We start from the raw sequence: 19484 nt of genomic DNA on the forward strand, positions 1-19484 counted from the left end.
TTTGTCATTGCTCTTCTCCCAAGGATTAAGCGTCGTCTTATTTCCTGGCTGCAGTCAGCATCTGCAGTAATCTTTGCACCTAGGAATACAAAGTCTTTCACTGCTTCTACATTTTCTCCCTCTATTTGCCAGTTATCAATCAAGCTGGTTGCCATAATCTTGGTTTTTTTGAGGTTTAGCTGCAAACCAGCTTTTGCACTTTCTTCTTTCACCATCATAAGGCTCCTCAGTTCCTCTTCACTTTCAGCCATCAAAGCGGTATCATCTGCATATCTGAGATTAATGTTTCTTCCAGAGATTTTAACTCCAGCCTTGGATTCCTCAAGCCCAGCTTGTCGCATGATTTGTTCTGCATACAAGTTGAATAGGTAGGGTGAGAGGATACAGCCCTGCCGTACTCCTTTCCCAATCTTAAACCAGTCCGTTGTTCCGTGGTCTGTTCTTACTGTTGCTACTTGGTCGTTATACAGATTCTTCAGGAGGCATACAAGATGACTTGGTATCCCCATACCACTAAGAACTTGCCACAATTTGTTATGGTCCACACAGTCAAAGGCTTTAGAATAGTCAATAACCACTAGACCAAACCTATTAAATCCTCCCCCTCAGCTCCTCAGACAACTGTACTTTGGAAGCAACACAAGTACAATAGCGACATCGTTGAAAGACAAAACCTGTAACAGTATCCTAAAAGCCAGAAGCAAGGAGGGGACCATGTTTATTTTTCACCTGGGGTGGGGTGGAGCCTACAATTTGGGCCTAGAAACAAATTGGCAGACCCAGTTTCAAAGGGTGTAGAAGGAGTACCATACATTCTGAAGGAAAGGCTCTTCCCAATTTCCTTGGGGTGCATTTCTGGACATTTTTCAGAATAAGCTCAGGTAAGGAATGCATGACAGGGAGCCAGCGTGAACATCCCCACCATACATGTCAAGGAGGTCACTGTTGATTTCCAAACTCTGTTTTCAGCCCTTAAATACATCCCATCCAACCAACAGCTCTGCGGTCATAGCCCAATCCACATTTCCAAACACACCTTACCTCTATTTTACCTGGATCCAGTTTAAGGTCAATTACTACTGTCCACCACAAGGTTGCCCCAAGGCACCTCTCTGTGGTTTCCTTCCAGCCCCTCCGCTTTGTGGAGCCCACTTTGAATTTAGACTGGGGTCACGGGAAGAGGAAGTTGGACATTAAAGCAGCAGCTTAGGAAAGGTTTGAGGCCTCTGAACTTTGGTCTTGGAGAAGACTCCTGAGAATACTGAGGAGGGCCAAGAAAACAAACTGATGGATCATCCAACCTATCAACCCAGAGGTCTCGCTCGAGGCACCAATGAGCAGGCTCAAAGGATCCTACTGTGGACCCCTGATGCAGAGACCCAGCACTCGGGAGAAGGCTCAGGGCTCTAAGACTGGGAAAGGTGGAAAGAAAGAGGACGACGACCAGCAGCAAGGGGGAAGGACTCAGCTACAGGGGCGATGGGGGCACCGCTGGAGAACCAGAAGGACCACCCGGCTGGGGGCATGGAGAAGATCTTTCTATGTGGTCTCTAAGAGTGGACACTGACTGGATGGCACCTAATGAAATCAACAAGAATATAACCCATCAAAGGAAATGTAATAAATCAAAATCGAAACACAACTACGGCTCATGCCCCCTGGGCGGAGGCCCAGCTCTGAAGCCCTTGCAAAATTGGGGGTGCTGAGGCTGGCGCAGCAACAACAGCACGATCGGAAGTCATTCCTACCAGCAGCAAATCCGGGTTTTTCTGGAGAAGCTGCTATAAACCTCCAAGGAGCAACTCTTGATCCAAATAAATGTGAAACCAAAATGAGAGTTGCTCCTTAAAAATAAAACCCACCTTTCAGACAGTTATGTTTTTTTTTCTGAGAGGTAGATTAAAAGGTAAATATGAAAAGTGCTTTCTTTCTTGCCCAAGCCTCACCCCAGTGAAATAATTTTATTCAAGGGGCGGTCACACAAATGTACCTATTGTGGCAGCAGCAATGGGTTGCAGCACTATAGCATTTGGGTCCAGTTTCACTTTCTAACGTAAGTGAGCACATTTTCATAGTTGACTTTTGGTGGTCAAAGACTTTTCACTCCTGGAGGACATGCTTGAATAGGAATCTTCCTCTTGATTGACATAAAGGGGTCCCATTGTCTCCAAAGGATGAGACGGCTGTCTCCAAGCTTCCTATGCTCTATTCTTCCATCCTAACATCAAAGGATCCCAGGTCATTATCTTGCCGTACGGTAAGTAGAAGAGCCTCATTCCATGATGGTATCGTCTTTCCCAGATGGCCCATAGAACTTTATGAGAAAGTGAGGGTGAAAATCGTAGAAGACGACTGGAAGTGGCAGGGTGGACTATGGGTGGGCTTGACCTGGAAAGATCCCTGTCTTCAGTCTGGTGAATTGCCTCCATTTGTGTGCCCAGACTTGGTCAGTCAAGGGAAGACTTGTGCATGGGTTGTTCCAGATGAATATATAGCAGAAGATACCACTGTCAGCTTCTGGGTGGACAACCAGGGCTGCGTTTGTTGCAGCACCAAGCTTGAGGCAGAAGGGTCCTTCCTCTTCAATGGTGTCTCGGTTGAATCTCCCCTTTGGACTGTTGTGTATGGCTGTGGAAGAACTAAAACAATCCAGCCTCTCGGGAAGCAACCGCAGGCTCGACAATTGGCTTTGGATGACTTTTTAGTTCAGAGGAGGGCCGGTGGAGGGAAGGACAGGGCTGCTGCCGCTTGGTGAGGTCAGAGGATCATGGAAGAAACGAACCGCATAGAGAGGGAAAAGTGAGGCATGCTGTCCTAACAGTCAGGAATCATGCTGAGATGAGGAGTAGGTCTCTAGTGTTTATTACTGCTACATAAGACAGAATCCTAACAAACTGAAGAAGCGTGGGAAAAACCCAGACAGATAAACCCCAAAAGTTAAGGCGGGTCTGATCTGTGTCTCTGAATGGCTGCTTAATTCCTCAGTACTACGCATGCGTTTTCCCCCCTGGATAGAGGCCCCCTCCTGCTCGCCATCAGTACTCATGACATCACCCTCCCCTCCAGATTCACATTCCATTTCAGCCCCCTCCTTTCCAGAGGCTTGAAAAGAGTCTATGTCTCCTTCTAAGCTCCCATGGGAACTGGGCAACGATGGAAAGTCTTCAAAGGAAAAGTCCTCCAAGGACGAATCAGTGCTGCTCTCCAGGTCTGATAACTCTTCTGGCCCAGGTGGCTGCTGCTGGAAAATAGCTAGATAATTAGAAGAGTCGTCCCCCCTCCCCCCTGGGAAATTCAAGCTCAAGGTGGAGGGCTGCGGTTCCCCGCCCCCCCTGTTACTGGTGTCAAGGCTTCAGGCAGGGGTGGAAACTGCAAACTTACAAACTCCTCTGCTTGGGATTCCTCTGCCTGCTCAGCCATGTGAGGAATATCTGGTAGAGTGCGAGGCTTGGGTTTGTGAGGGAAAAGCTGATGGAATCGATGAACCAGCATTGGTGCATGCACATCTCTGGCATTCTCCCATGTGCACTCTTCCTCAGGGTACCCTTTCCAGTGTATGAAATATTGGATGCCCCTTCCCCTCCTCCTAGAGTCCAGAATTTCCTCGACTTCATATTCTTCCTCCCCTTCCACAATTACTGGTGGGGGGCAGGTATTTGCAATCGCAAGGTACTTGGGGGAGGGTCCTTGGCTGGCAAGGCTCTGTGAAAGACGATGGATTTTCATGGATGCTGGCAGCTTTAAGAGATAAGCCACTGGATTTATCTGCTGTACCACAGTGAAAGGGCCCACAAACTTAGAGTCCAACTTCTTGGAGGGTCTGGTAGAGGTCAAAACCTTGGTAGAGAGCCACACTTTGTCTCCTACTGCAATCGCTGGCCCCTCTTGTCTGTGAGCATCTGCTGCTCTCTTTGCCCTGTCCAGCTGCTCCTTTAACAACTCCTGTGCAGCTTGTTGGTCTTTAAGAAAATCAGCCACAGCTGGAACAGCTCCCTGCTGGGAGGAGGTGGGCAACACCCGAGGGTGAACCCCGTAGAGTGCTTTGAAAGGAGACATCTTGGTAGAGGATTGCACAGAGTTGCTATATCTAACGTCTTCCATGGAGAGCAGGGCTGGCCAATTGTCTTGCTGATAAGTGGTGTAACATCTGAGATACTGCTGTAACCATTGGTTAATTTTCTCAGCTGCCCATTACTAGCCAGATGATGCGATGATGATAGGTGGATCTGGACCCCTAATGACTGGAAAAGTGCCCTTCAGAACCTGGAAGTGAACTGAGGGCCTCTGTCACTCACCAAGTGATTCACCATGCCTCTATACCTAAAAACATGGTCCATGAACAACTGCGCTGTGGCTTGCGCAGATGGGAGGCCCTTGCAAGGAATAAAATGCGCCATTTTAGTGAAAAAGTCCACCACCACTAGTATGGAAGTCAGCCCCTGGACCGGGGGTAAATCAGTGATGAAATCCATGGAGATTGTATCCCAAGGCTGACTGGGGGTGGGTAGGGGTTGCAAGAGTCCTGTGGGCTTCCCTGGGAGAGGCTTGGCTCATCTACAGGTATGACAAGAAGCAACCTAACCCTTTATGTCTGCAGTCATCTTAGGCCACCAGTAGTCTCTCAGAGCTCTATGGAGAGTTTTGAAAATACCTCCGTGGCCTGCCGTTTGATGGTCATGGCAAAGTCTCAGTACTTCTTCCCTCAATGAGGGGGGAATGTATAATCGCCCACTATGGCAGAGGATTCCTGCCTCCACATTAAATGGTGAGGCAGTGTCTTGCGGGCCCCTCTGGAGGTCATCCATCCTGGCCCTAGCATATGGGTCTTCTTGCTGTTGAGCTCTGACTCTTGTAAATAGGTCCTCTGCTTGTCTGCCTGCTGCTAAAATCTCTGTCTGGTTCCCCCCCATAGACTGATCAAAGTTGTGAGGTTGTAATATAGTAGCCTGTACCTCCTGGTGAGTAGTGGGGGTTGCCTGAATGGATCAAGACAGAGCATCTGCCAAACAGTTCTGCACCCCGGGAACATAAGAAATAACAAAATTGAAATGGGAGAAAAACTGGCTCCACCTGATTTGGCGTGGGGTGAGGGATCTGGTGTTTTGTAGAAGCTGTAAATTCTTGTGATCGGTGCAAACTTTCACAGGAAAGGCTGCACCTTCTAGCCAGTGCCTCCACTCTTGGAATGCTGCTTTAATTGCTAGCAACTCCTTGTTAAAAACATCATAGTTTCTCTCTGCTGGTGAGAGCATGCGTGAAAAAAAGGCACAAGGGAGCAAAGTATTCTCTGTTTTGTTAGTATATTGCAATAAAACAGCCGCAATAGCAAATTCTGAAGCATCTGAATGCATTATGAATTGCTTCGTGGGATCAGGGTGCTTCAAAAGTGGCTGGGATGCAAAGAGCTGCTTAAATTCTCGGAATGCTGCTTGCTCCCTCTCCCCCCAAATGAATTTTGATCCTTTCTTCAAAAGCTGTGTGAGGGGTTTAGTCCTGTCACTAATTTTTTTTATGAACCTCCTGTAAAAATTGCAGAACCCTAGGAACCTTTGTACATCTTTCACATTTCAGGGGGGTTGCCAAGAGAGAATTGCCTGGACCTTAGAAGGAACCATGGATATGCCTTCTGTGGATACTTTATAGCCCAGGAAATGTAATTCAGTTAAATCTAAGGCACACTTCTCTAGCTTGGCGAACAGCTTGTTCTCTCTCAGTCTTCGTAAGACATTACATACATGGGTTACATGAGTTGTAGCATCTTCAGAGAAAATTAATATGTCATCTAGGTAAATGACCAGATACTTATCTGGTAAATCAGAGAAAATTTGATTCATAAATCGGGAAAACATGGCTCCTGCATTAGACAAGCCAAAGGGCAAAACAAGGTACTCAAATTTACCAAACCTGGTGTCGAAGGCAGTCAGATATTCATGCCCCTCTTTCATCCAAATCAGATTCTATGCATTCCTGAGGTCCAACCTAGTAAAAATGCGTGCTTTAAGTGATCCAGCAGATCAGATATTAGGGGGAGTGGGTAATTTTCGTTGACCATGACTTTATTGAGGGAACTGAAATCATGCACCACTCTCATGGGTGCCTCCTGGTTTGCCGGTGCCAACGGGTCAGGCTTCTTTGGTACGAAGAAGGTAGGAGCAGACGCTGGGGAAGTAGATGGTCGGATGAAACCCTTTTGGAGATTAGCATCCAAGCAATCCTTTAAGGTGGCTAGTTCCTTGGGGGACATGGGATATTGTTTCCTTGCTGGAATCTTGGCTCCTGGTATCGACTCAATGGTGCAGTCACAGTCCCTATGGGGGGGGGGGTAGTGCTGTGGACTCTTGTTCACTGAAAATGTCTGCGAAATCTGCCTACTTGGCTGGCAACTGGACCCCCCCTGCTTCCGTGACTGCGTTGGTTGCTGGAGAGAGGAGAGCGGCTTGGATCTTGTGGTGCTGGCATTCCTTAGCTGGGAAGGAGATTGCTCCTGTAGTCCAGTTCAACAGTGGGTTGTGGATCTTCAGCCAAGGTGTGCCCAGGACTATAGGCACATTAATGTCATAATGCCATAACATAAAGTTGGATCCACTCAGTGTGGTCTCCCGTTGTTAGTCGCAAAGGTTCTGTGAACCTTCTAACCAGCCCTGCCTTGAGGGGCTGGCCGTCAATGGCCTCCACTTCTATGGGACGTGGCAATTCTCTGGTCGGGATGTTGAAGTCTTGTATGGTCTGCACATCAATGAAATTGGTGGAAGCTCCGGAATCCACAAGGGCCTCTAGCTTGACCTGGTGCTCTGGGTTTATGCACATTATGACTGGTAAGTAGTAAAAGGATTGCCTGGAATCCTCGGAATGAGCCCTTCTTAATTGATTGATGGTCTCCCTGCTGAGCTCTGTGGAGGGAGACCGACGGAGTTTCCCTGGTTGGAAGTCGAGGCGGAGGTGGCTCTTGTTTCAGCTGCTTGCCCTGGGGCTCTTATGGAATTTGCTTGGCTTCTTGCTGGGCAAGCTCTCACCATGTGCCCCTGGACTCCGCAGTAGAAATAGAGGGCTCTCTCTTTCCTTCTCTGTCTCTCAGCCTCGGAAGTAAGCCTCCTGCTCGCCCCGATCTGCATTGCCTCCTCTGGTCCCGAGTAAGGAGATGCTGCGGAGAGAGCTGGAAATCCTGGAAGCGTCCCGAGGCCCCTGCCTCTCCCGGGCTGCATCTGTCTGAGCTCTTCTAGCCTGGCATCTATCACCACAGACAACTGATATAAGGCTTCTAGGGTAGCTGGTGTTCCCTGGCACACTAATTCATTCTTAATTTCTTCATCCAGCCCGTTTGAATTGGTCTTTCAAGGCACTCTCATTCCAGTCCAGATCTCCTGCTAACAGCTTGAAATCAGCAATGTAGATTCCCACCCTCTTGTTGCCTTGCTTGAGCTTCCGAATTTCCCGGCTGGCAGCGACCTCTCTGATCGGGTCGTCAAAGTGTGCTCGGAGCCCTGCCAGAAAATTCTGGTAGTCCTTGAGAATCGGGTCGTTGTTCTCCACCATGGGAATAGCCCATTTGGCTGCTGGGCACTTTAGCAGACTTAGAATGAAGGTGGTTTTGGTTCTGTCTGTGGGAAACTCTGCCAGTCTGCTGTCGAAAAACATTGTGCACTGTGTGAGAAAGGTTCTCAACTGTCCTGCTTCTCCTCCGAACTTCTCTGGTAGACTGCCCTGGGATCTCAAGACTACTGGCAGAGCTGCTGCTGCTGCTGCTGGCACCGGTTGTGGGTTAATCGGAGGTGGTTGTTGTAACTGCTGTAGCATGGCTGCTTGTAATGTGTTGACCTGGAGATCTACTTGGTGGTGGTGTTGTTGCAGGGCTGCTGCCAATTGTTGGATGGCTTGCCGAATTTCCTGGTTTTCCAAAGACATTTTCCGAATGTCTCTCCTTTATTTTTCCTTGTTCCTCCCTCTTTCAATCGGAATAGGAGTTTGTTAGGATTGATGTCCTAAGAGTCAGAAATCACACTGAGACGAGGAGTAGGTCTCTAGTGTTTATTACTGCTACATAAGACAGAATCCTAACAAACTGAAGAAGCGTGGGAAAACCCAGACAGATAAACCCCAAAAGTCAAGGCGGGTCTGATCTGTGTCTCATTGAATGGCTGCTTAATTCCTCAGTACTACGGATGCGTTTTCCCCTCTGGATAGAGGCCCCCTCCTGCTCGCCATCAGTACTCATGACACATGCAATTAAAAGTAATCCCCAACTGAAGACAGGGGTGGGCTCTGATCGATTTACATCCTTCAAACCTACATATTTCTTGCTGGGAAGGGGCCAGCGTGCTCCCCTTCCAGCTGGGGGAGATCGAGAGAGCTCCTGCAGGTAGCATCGAAACACCAGTGTTTTCCAAAGACGCTATTCTGGGGTGAATCTGTATTGGCCCCTGTGGCCAGCTGGAATTGGCAGGCTGCTGCAAAGCACCTTCCAGCTCTTCGAGTCTCTCCCAAGGCTTAAAGGGGTTAGGACCTCTGACCTACTTCGCACCACATCTGGAGAGAGTTGGATGGCACATATCATCAGCGACTTGATGGCAACTCAGAGGTGACCTTCTGATGAAGGTAGCCTAATCACTTCGTGACATCGTCTTTTGCGTGCTGATGCTTATCTTCCCCTCTTAGACTAGGGAATACGTGTTGTTCCGAAGTGATTCTGCAATAGCAACATACAATCTGCAAGGCTTGTTAGGTTTAAGCGTGGGTATGGGGATCTCCCTTATACGTGCAAGAAGAGACGTGGACCATGCCACTGTACTTCCTCTCCATTTCTTCCATGGTGAAACCAAACGATCCGTGGCCATTGCAGCAAAGCTGGTGGTCAAGCTGTAGCATCAACGGTAGACATGACATTTGTATCCTCTCTATATCTCAGAATAAACGTATGGATTCTACAAGTACAGGATTACCATGTGAGGTTCACATCCTTCTTGGGGAAAGAAATTCTGCTGTTGAGCGTATACGTGGTGGAGCGCCCATTTGTCTTGTCCAATGTGTGAAATGGCCCTGTGGGATAAAGGCGTTGGAGAGGCATCTGGAAAAGGCCTACAGCTGCAGCTGAGTATCCCAAAGCCTCTCTTTCCTGCTCCAGGGAACGGCAAGGCTTCCTCCTCTCCCCCTTCACTAACGTGGCCCACTTCAGCCACCTCAAGGCTGACAGCCGATTCCCACTGGTGGAATCAACACGTTGAACTGCACCTATGTGCATTGGGCAGATGTGGTCATGACATATGCGCAAGTCCAGACTTACCCAGGGAAGACAAAAGGCAAGTCCTTCCCCTCCTAAAGAATAGAATCTTGAAGGGGGCAGAACAAAAAGAAGCTCCTGGAGGGGAGGCAGAAAGAAGGGGGCCTCACCATCCGCTTGGAACTTCCAGAAAAGCCAGAAGCAACTCAAAGAAATATTGGCTCAGGAAGGGACGTCTGATTCAAGGAACTACGGCTGGAGTCGGTCTAGGTAACCACGTTCAGCTGGAGATGGTAGGAGGAGAGCTGTGGTCAGTTAATTCTAGCAAAACCACAGGAGCTAGGGAATTCCGGGAAGCTAGGCAGCCAAACAAATCGGTCCTCAACAGACCCATGGAGAGAAACCCCAACTGAGAGTGAGTGACATCCATTCAATACCAGTTCGTCTGCAGCCCACGTTTCCCGGATTGAAATGCCGTACTTCGGGAGAGGCAGTCAGTGGAGCGGGGTCTCTGGCAGGTGCAAACCGCCCAGCCTCGTTCCGGGTTCGAAGGGCGACCTGAGGCGTGTCGCTTGGTTGTCCAGCGGATGCACTGCGAACAAGGGGCTGGGCAGGTGGGTGGGTTTGGCAGGGGTCGGGGCTTCGTATTAGTTGTTGGTTGAGGTGGTTGTAATTGTGTCTCCCTCTGTGGGGGGGGGAAGGGGGGCACCGTCCAGTTCCTGCTCTCCCTCCTCTGCCGTTTGTCTGTCAAGACTGTTTGTTTTCTGAAAATGCTGATGTAGGCCCGGGAAACGTTCATGTAAATAAAGGAGGCAGAGGCTGGCACTCTGCTTTGCAGCTCACCAGGTTTCTGTTGAACTTTTGCTTTCGTTTTTGTTTTTTTTCCCATCAGAATCGGGGGCAGACACCGTGGTGGACGTCTACAGGGCTCTGGGGGCCAATCCCCATCGTGAAGCCAGATGATGAGTGGAGGACGCTCAGCAGACCCCCGCTGGTCCTGGACCCCAGCCCCCTGCTCCGCCCGGGCCTGTTTCCACCCAGCCAGACTCAGACGCCTCCCTCTGTCCCTTCACATCGGAAGAGGGGTGCGAAAATTGTGCCGTTCTGGTGAAGCTTTGGGAGAAAAGCCGGGCATAGCAACAGCTGAGTTTTGGTTTCCAAGGGAGCCCCTGATGAGGGGGGGCAGGTTTGTGGGAGCAGCTGTGACCTCACACTCGCTCACAGGCAAGGTCCTGCCTCCACTGCTGTGAAAGCCACTTGGGGGGAGTGACCTCTGCCCTTCGGAGCAGAGCAAGCGCTGTCCCCACACGCCGCATCCAGAACGCTTCTGGGAACTGCTGGGAGGTGGCTTTGCGCCTGTCGTGGTATGTAAGAGAAGGAGGAAAGAAGGCGTTTAGGGCTAAAGACTCCTTGCTGGTGCTAATGCCTTATGGCCTGCTGAATACTGGAGGGAATCCCCTCTAACCGCTGCAATGACGCTGGCCCTGGTGCTGAAGCAGCTGATCCGGTCCCCGAAGCGCAGGATGGAGCGACAGCTGCAGTCCGGGAGACTGACCGACTGGTCGGTCCTGGCGAGCGTTTCTAGAGTGCCCGATTAAATTACCAGAGGCTTGGTTCCCGCCAGGAGAGATCACTGGCCGTTGTAGTAGAGACGGCAACGTGGTTTCATTCAAATGCATGGATCTCTTCCAAGTGGCTTTACAGAGCTTGATTCATTTTACATTTCGATTGCCTTGTTCAGCGATCAAAATACAAAGTGCTTTTAATTAAAAAAAAGTTTTGGTGATTCAAGTAAAAAGAAAAAAACCTAAAGGGCCTAATTTCAGTCTGCTCTTGATCTTTCACAAAGAGATGGCTGCTTCCAGTTCTGGAGGTCTGGTGGAAGGATTACGCGGGGAGAACTCTATCCTCCGTAGGGAAAACCCGGTGGTGGAGGAGGACCTGTGGAGGTGATGAACGTTCAGACAGCCACCCTGACTTCCCCTTTCAGCATTTCCTACCAAACTGTCTTTAGCTGCCTCCCCTGGACCCGCGTCGTACCACGTTCCCGGTTCAGTTACAGTGCCTGGGGAAAAGGCGGGGGGCTCCCTTCAGACAGCTCAAAACGATGCTGCTCCCCAGCCATCTCCAGCCAGCTTGTTCGAGTGGTTCAGGTTCTGGTGGTTCAGGAAACGGGCTAGAAACCAGGCGACCGAGAGTTCTAGTCCCGCCTGAGGAAGGGAAGCCAGCTGGGTGACCTTGGGCCAGTCGCTCTCTCTCAGCCCACCTGGGTGCAATGGAGACTAGCTTCCTCGTGGTGCACCCCAGGCAACGTGAGTTGTCACGGCTAAATAGTCGACACATCTGGCTGCTGGACCTCACAAGGATTTCCCAGCAAGAAAAAGCAGCATGGACACCAAACTTCTATGCCATACGATTAAAAAACTAACAAACAAACTCCCAGACGACAGAGGGCCCCCCTTCGGCAGCTGCGTCTGGCTGCCCCTCCCTCCGCCTTTGTAACACGCACAAGAGCGCCGATCTGTGGTCAGGGCCGCGGGTTCTGTCCTTTCAGTTCCGGTTTGCCCATCCCGCTGTTGCTTATTCTGGCTATTCCACTAGTTTGAGCAATCCTTTAGGGCAGGGAGATTCTTTATTTCCTCCTGTTTTTCTGCTGCTTCGAATTATACGTTCCCATGGCTCTTCAAGAGAAAAGTAGCGTAGCCATCCAACCAGTCAGCCAGTCAGTCACACAGTTGTCCTAAAGGGTCGTTCAGGCCAGAGGAATGGGCACAGAAATGGGCAATGCAGTTGAGGTGAGCGGACAGGCCGCCCTCGACTTACATGGCAAGGGGGACTGGAATGCCCGCTGCTCGGCAGGGCGGTCACAGAGCGGGATGGCACTGCTTGCTCCCAGGGTCCTTAGGCAAGGCCACGTACCAGCGGGGAAGCCGGAGGGAGGTTGCCAGTCCCAGGCGGGCAAAGGGGCTGCTGCCAGGCAGGGGAGGGGGCAAGGGGGGGCCTGCGGGCGCAGGGGAGGCCAGGGGGTGCCCCAGGGGGCCCGAGAGGTGCTGTACGGGTCGCAGGGGTGCAATGAGCGATGGCTGGCTGTTGGAATAGAAATGGCAAAACCGCATTGATTAGAGGGCACGCATAGGGCCTACGTGACTTGGAGTTTAGTGCACTTTGCATTTCGATTGTCACGTATAACACTCAAAATGGAAAGTATTTTTAATTTTTTTTAATTTTAAAAAAGTTTTGATGATTCAGGTAAAAAAATTAAGGGGCTATGGTCTTCATATTTTGCAGAAGGGCGATGATCAATTCAGCTCTGCTCCGGGAGAGGGAAATGCTCCGACATGACTTGTCCCATTTTGGCCAGAATTGGCAGCTAGAGAGACAGGAGCAGAAGCTCCGAGAGGAACTGAGGAGGTGAGGAACGTTCGGACAGCAACCCTGTCTCTTTTCGGAATTTTCGGACTAAATTCTCTCTCGCTCCCTTCCCTGGACATACGTCATGCAGTGTTCCGGGTTTAAGTGCATTGCCTGGAAGAAAGCTGGGGAAAATAAGAGGTGCCTGGTCAAAAAGTTCCGGCTCTCCAAGCCTGTTCGGTTCCCTCGACGCCCGGAACGCCAGACGGGACTGAGGCTGCCACGGCTAAAGCTGAGGCTGGGCGGCGGGGGGGGGGGGGAGGGATGAAGGCACCTTGTCTGAAAGATCCTTCCGGGCAGCTGGCTGGGAAGGAACCAAGTCGTTATGGAGACAGAGGAAAAACTGTCCCGTGAGCCAGACAGAGGGAGTTGGGCCTGAGCACAGGGAAGCCCCCTCCACGTCCCGTCAGCAGCAACCAGCCTGCAAACCGACAAGGGAGAGCCGCTGCCCATCGTGGGGATCAGGAAAGCGAGGACTTAGGGGGGAAAAAGGGGTCCCGAAGCCCGCCCCCTCGTTGAGTCCTCTCTGGATCCAGACTTGGTGGCTTCCGTCCCTCTGGCTAGTGCCTGGCCACGCGGTTGAGACGGACTGGGTCCGTGTGGCTGAGCGGGTGCGCTCATGAGGAAGAGCAAACGTCCCTTGCCGCTCCATTACATTCACTGGGCCGCCATGGATTCCAGAGAGCCCGCCGTGCCTCGCGCTCGGTCGGAAGCGACCTGAGTGTGTCCCTAGCTATTTGCCGGCTGCGGAACACGGCTGTGAGCATGTGTGGTGGACGAGGGCAACCTCGGGGGGCAGAGGGAAGAGCTGCTGTCAGCAGATCGATCACGTAAAAGGAAGGAATCAGCCGAGCCTGGGAGCATGGGGAACACTCCCTCGGAGACTTTCGCCCCCAGAGACGCTGGTCTTCCTCTTTTGCAGAATGACGACGAACTCAGCTCTGCTCTCGGAGAAGGAAGAGCTGCAGCGCGAGAACGCGGCCCTCCGTGGCCGGAATCGCCAGCTCGAGGGACAGCAGCGGGAGCTCTGCAGGGAAAACGCAGAGCTGAAGGAAGAGCTGAGCCGATGAGACGTTGCTGGACAGCAGTCCTGAGTTTTGGGGTTCCCTGTTTTTGCCTCTCCTGCTCCCTTGTTCTCCTGGAGGCATCCCAGCCAGGCCTCCTTCCCTCAGAGACTTTCGCTGCCAGAGACGTCGCCTTTTGTGGAGGCAGCGGAGCAGAACCGAGTCAGCCCCGGGTCCCGGAGAGGTGCCAGAGATCCCGCGTCGCCTTGCAGGGAGCGTTCACGGCCAGTCACCTCTCGTTCAGAGGTCCAGGGTTGGGGCTCCTGCTTAGTGAAGGGGTTCACACAGGGTCATGCATGGGAAGCAGCTGCTCCCTCTTTCCTCAGCCCCAGGCCAGACCACCACGCCCCACTGGTGGCTGCATCCAGCTGCATCCAGGAGGGCTTTAGAGCCCAGGTGAATCCGGGAGGGTTTAGCTCTGCTTCCGTTGCGAGGGGGACCGGGGGTGGCAGCCTCCAGAGACAGTTTAACTGGTGGAAGTAACGTGGGGAAACAACAATGTCCCCCACATGGTAAATCTGGCTCACCCCTCTGCTTTCATCCAAAGAGCCCATACCTCCTGGAAACAGGCTTCTGAAGCACGCAGACCAGTTCTGCGAAAAGGGCTTAAAGCCCCCTTTAAAAAACGTGGAGAGGAGAGTCGCGAAGCCTCCAGCCGACATGTCAAAAACCAGCTTGAAACAGCTACGAGGAACCGCGAAAAGGACGGACCTGATGCGCCCCATCTCCGCACTCGGAGACAGCTGGAAGCAGCCATTAGAGGCCTCCGGGATCTGCGTAAGTCTGAGGCAGAGCTTCGTAGCAGCCCCAGAGACAGGAGGCTTGAAGGATCAGGAGGCAACCTCGAGAGGCAACGCTCTGAAGCGTCTGCGGGGAATACACCACAGCGGCTTCGAGGATCCCTGGAAGGCCGCTCGACTCCTGAGGGACCCAGACCAGTTCTGGGAAAAGGGCTTGAAGCCGCCTTTAAGAAATGTGGGGAGGAGAGTCCCATACCCTCCAGCGAAGAGGTCAAAGAATGGCTTGAAACAGCCAGGAGGAACCGCGAAAAGGGCGGACCTGATGCGCCCCATCTCCGCACTCGGAGACAGCTGGAAGCAGCCATTAGAGGCCTCCGGGATGACGAAGATGATTGTGTTAAGCCATCAACAAGCATGGGGAGGAGCAGGGGGAGAGTGAGTGTTACAGAACCCACTCGCTCCGAAAGTTGGCTAGGGAACGGATGGCTTCGCGCATCTCTGGCCGGCCTCAGGAAGAGGGGCTCCGAAGCGGCCACCAGGAACCTGCAAGAGTGGCTACAAGCGTCTCTGAGAAGGCTCAGACGAGGATCCCCCAAAGAGCCCAGGAGGAGCCTGGGGGCGTGGCTGAAGGACTCCACAAAGGCTCTTTGGAAGGACCATGCTGGGGCATCCGGGCAAGGCGTGCGTGAGTGGCTGCAGGAGTCCATCAGTCACCTCCAGGAAATCAAACCCTGATTTCCGGTTTGAGGAACAGCCGGGTGAGGTCGTCTGGATTGTAATTGAAGTCTGCCGGCAGGGTGTTGCTTTTCTTGTTTTGGCTTTCGAGGGTAGACTTGGCCAGAGTCGTAGCTGCCTGTTTTAGAAAACCAGAAACCATCAGAGACATCCTCTACTAGGAATGCTACTCTTCTTTGGGCTTTATCTTAAATTACCCTTTGCACTGAGAATAGATTTGGTATGCGCACAGTTTCATTCATTCTCAATGCAAACGCCAGCTATAAATGGATCTCAGCCGGAAGGCCAGCCAGTAGCTAGACACACGTTTGGAAGGTGGCTGGCAAACCATGGCTGGGCAGGATAGGTACAGCGTATCTGACTAAAGTATCGTAGCAGATATTATTCTGTGCTCAGAGCCTGCTGAACCAAGGATCTGAGACGGAGGTAACGAAGGTCAAGTGCTGAAAGAACAGAAAACCTAAATCCAACAGCACGCACAATTTGCCGATTGGACAGTTTCTGTTGTGGCCTCCAAGCTGGGCTTAAATAAAACCCAGAGGAAGATACAGAGCAATGTTTGCAATATTGGCAACGCAGACAGCCCGCCCCAAACCAGGAACAAATTCTCCCTTCAATGTGTTATTGTTCCTCGATCAGGTGCACAGCAACTCTGCTTGCAAATCACAGCAAAATGCGTCCAGACGAGCTTAGGAGCAGAAACAGTTCTTCCAGACACTGGTAATGTTCTGGGTTCTCCTGTAAGCTAAGAGATAGCGACTGGGCTTTTGTTGGGAGTACAGATGGGGATCAAGGCCACGACTCCACCTGGCTGCTCACTGCATAGCTCAGAGCGGTGAGGGCAACGTGAAGCCGCCATCAGCACTAGGAAGTCCCACCAAGTGGCCAATTTAACAGGCAAGCCATGATCCCAAGCAGGATTGCCAGGAAGCGAGAGGGGCGTGCTGGGCGTCTCTTCTGCCTAGCAATCGATTTCTCACCATAGGAAATCAGGACATCGACCATCTCCAAGCAAGGCTGCTAGAATGGGGCACAGTGGAAAGTTTCCCTGCTCCCTTTTCCTTCCCGCAGCCTTCTCAACACCGAGGGCAGGAGGAGAGGACAAAATGCAGAACGAAAGTGGCAGGGGTCTGTCCACAGGAGGGCAGTAGAGAAACGTCCAAGATAGCAGCTCAACCTTTAAGGCATTTTTTCTGCGCCTGGCATAGTTTAGGATGCTCCTGCATAAAGTGTGGGATCTGTATGCATGCAACTTCCAAGAACTTTGGGTAGTTTCTCACCAGGAGAAAATACAAGACATGCACTTGTTCTCTGAAGAAAAACTACACATGCATATAGGTAGTCCTCGTTTAGCAACCACAATTGGAACCAGCAATTTGATTGTTAAGCAAAGCAGTCATTAAGTGAAACTGCTACTGTGCTTACGATCTTACTTCAGCTTTCTTTTGCTTTCCAGACCTGCGAAGTTTGTAAATGCGAGGAGTGGGCGCAAAGTCACTTTTTCATCACTGCGAATGGTCGCTAAATGAGGCAGTCGCTAAATGAGGATTACCTGTAAACATAAATTCTTGTGCAAGAAAAGAAGGAGCTAATTTGGGCCACCAATGGGTTCATCAACAGTTAAGTATGACATAAAGGCAATTACCATCTTCTAACGCTGTGTGCCTTATAACCCTTGCTATGCTTTTTAGCATCTAGAAAACCTTACAAAAAAGTTAAAAACCTACCCGCGTTTTGCGGAAGTGAAGTTCAAACTCAATCTCCTCGTCAAAATTGATCTCAAACACTTTCTTAATTGTTTTCCTTTTACTTACTCTCTCTGAGCGGGCATCACCTGTGCAGATGACAGAAGACACAACGCAACGTGATGGGAAAAAAGGCAGCGTCTTGCTGTGCCACGGAGTATTAAGTCCTTGTATTTGTTAGTGCTGCTGCACGAAGACGTGGACAGTATTGTTTTATAGAAGTAAACTTCTTCAGTTGCCTTCAAGCAGGCAGCACAACAGGGCACTTTCAAAGTAACTGAATATTAGGCGTAGCTCTAGCTCTGACTTAACAATCCTGGTTGTAGGATGAGAAAATGAACAATTAGAGTGGAAGTATTGCAATAAATATTGGAAATGCAACTACTACAGATTTATCTACATGTCATTGTTAAGCAAAGACGGGAGATACTGCGTTGCCATTTCTATTACAGAGTGAGACATTAATATATACATTACAGAATAGGCTTTTCTAAACTGCAAGCAGTATCATCCAGAGCAGAGCATTATTCTGAAAAGGAGTGTGTGTGTGCATGCATGCGCACACGTCTACAGTGCTCATGAAGGAGGAGGAGAAGAAAATAGTGAAAGAGGTCAGACTTGAACCACAGGAAAGGAAACAGTAACAGATAAAAGATCATGGCTATTCACAAACTTAAGAGATGTCACAAGAAACTTCGGTTGCTTAACTGCTGACAACCCCTCCCGACCTCTGTCCGCTATACCTTTATGGCCTGGTTTAAAACGCCAGTGTTCTGGGCCTGCCCACAGGGAGATAACTCCGGGGCTGAAGTAAGAGTACTCGCTGGGGTTCATGGACAGTTGAAGACACAGGGACCCAATATCCCCTTCTCCCACAGAAACCAGGTTTTCCCTGTAAGAAACAGATTTAACACTAGTTTTAAACGTCTGACCGTTGCGTCATTACATTTGTCCTATACAATGTTTCCTCATTAACATGCATTTTTACAAATGTTGCTCCTGATCATTTTTTAGTGAAGACAACAAGCAGCTGTCATTAACAACTTCTTAAGTGCCCCCCCCAAAAAAATATTCCAAAAACGGCATACCTTGAACTTCCTGGTGCGATTCTGCACGCCTCCAGCTTTTGGGAGAATTCCCCAAGATCTCTCACCTTGGTCTTGTCTAGAACGTCAGCATCAAAATCCTCTTCCATTCTATCCTCAACGAACTCCTGGGGGTCATTATCAGTCTCTGCGTTGATATCAAATGCCTGGTCACTCTTCTTGAATTTATCCAGTAGAGCGGAGACTGACTGAACACAGGACAAAATGTAAAGGGGGAATCTTTTCTCAGAACGGCAGTTAAGAGGATAACCATCAAAAGCTAACCATGCAAGTCTAGGCCCTACAATATTCCTTGCCCACCCAAACAAGGGAAAAAAGTCGTTACAGAATAAGTCATGATAAAGCTGCAAAAAGCCAAAGGAGCTTTATGATATTCACACTTAACTGCAAGGCAGCAGCTGTCTTAAGTTAAGCATTTAATAATAGAACTTGAAGAAACCTTTAGAAAGATTTGGTAAGAAACCAGGTAGCCCACAATAGGACGGCATCTCCTGGATATAAATTAAAAGAATGCTGAGCTCCAGTATAAGATCACTCTGTGAACATCTTTTGATATAGAGCAACAACCAAACTGACATATCTCGTTATGGGTTTCACTGTTCCACTGAGTAAAGAGAAAGCCGGTCAATGAAGGGCAAATGGCAGACTGTTCAACACACCGTAGAAGGATGGCTAGATGTGACAGCAGAAGAGGGGAACTCAGCAAGAAATTTGAGATTAAAAGCTATTAAAATCTCATACGTCAGCAAGCTCTCCCATCTATGAAGGTCCTTGTCCTATAATTGAAGTAGGGCATCAGAACGCATTTCTTTCCTGTTTTCTAAGCGGGGCTTAGAATTTCCTGAGATGACTTCCTGCAAAAGAGGATAGCCCCTTTCCCAGTTCCGGAGTAACAACTCAGAAAAAAATAACTCTTGAAGGTAAAACTGAAGATAGGCACCAGAAATAGCTGAGAGGACTATATAAAATTGGCTTCAGATACTGTACTGCAGAAGACCAACTTGCCTCTGAAGTTATCTGGGTGGGCAGGATGCCCTGTCCCCACTACAGAAAAGGGGTCTTCAGGGTAAATCCAGTGTACTGTTCTCCAAGCACAGAGCCAAAGTAGAACATACCAGTGCTGTCCCTGAGGGCAGTATCCTGACAATATGGCCCCTAATCCTTGGTGTGGACTATCTTCTGTAGCACTTTCCTGCCAGAAGACACTTTGGCCAAGGCATGCAAGTCAAGGTCGTAATTTATTTGTTTTATTTATTTATTCATCAAATTTATCACCGCCCATCTACCAAAAGGGACTCTTGGGAGTCCCTCTTGCCTGAGGAGGACAACCACAGGGTGTTTACCCCAAAGCAGCTGCATTCCCAGTAGAGTGGGCCACAATCCTCTGTCGGACAGGTTTACTCTGTGCTTCGTAGGCTAGTTTGACACGTTCCTGAATCTACCTGGACACCATCGCAAGTGAGGTTCTG

General features: G+C 50.2%; 1 pseudogene; it reads left to right on the forward strand.

The window, feature by feature from the left end:
* Positions 1-1479: 1479 nt before the first annotated feature.
* LOC134502877 (E3 ubiquitin-protein ligase NEURL3-like) lies at positions 1480-10325 on the forward strand (annotated as a pseudogene).
* Positions 10326-19484: the final 9159 nt, after the last annotated feature.

This window comes from Candoia aspera, chromosome 9 (genome assembly GCF_035149785.1).
Source record: "Candoia aspera isolate rCanAsp1 chromosome 9, rCanAsp1.hap2, whole genome shotgun sequence".
NCBI classification, from domain to species: domain Eukaryota; kingdom Metazoa; phylum Chordata; class Lepidosauria; order Squamata; family Boidae; genus Candoia; species Candoia aspera.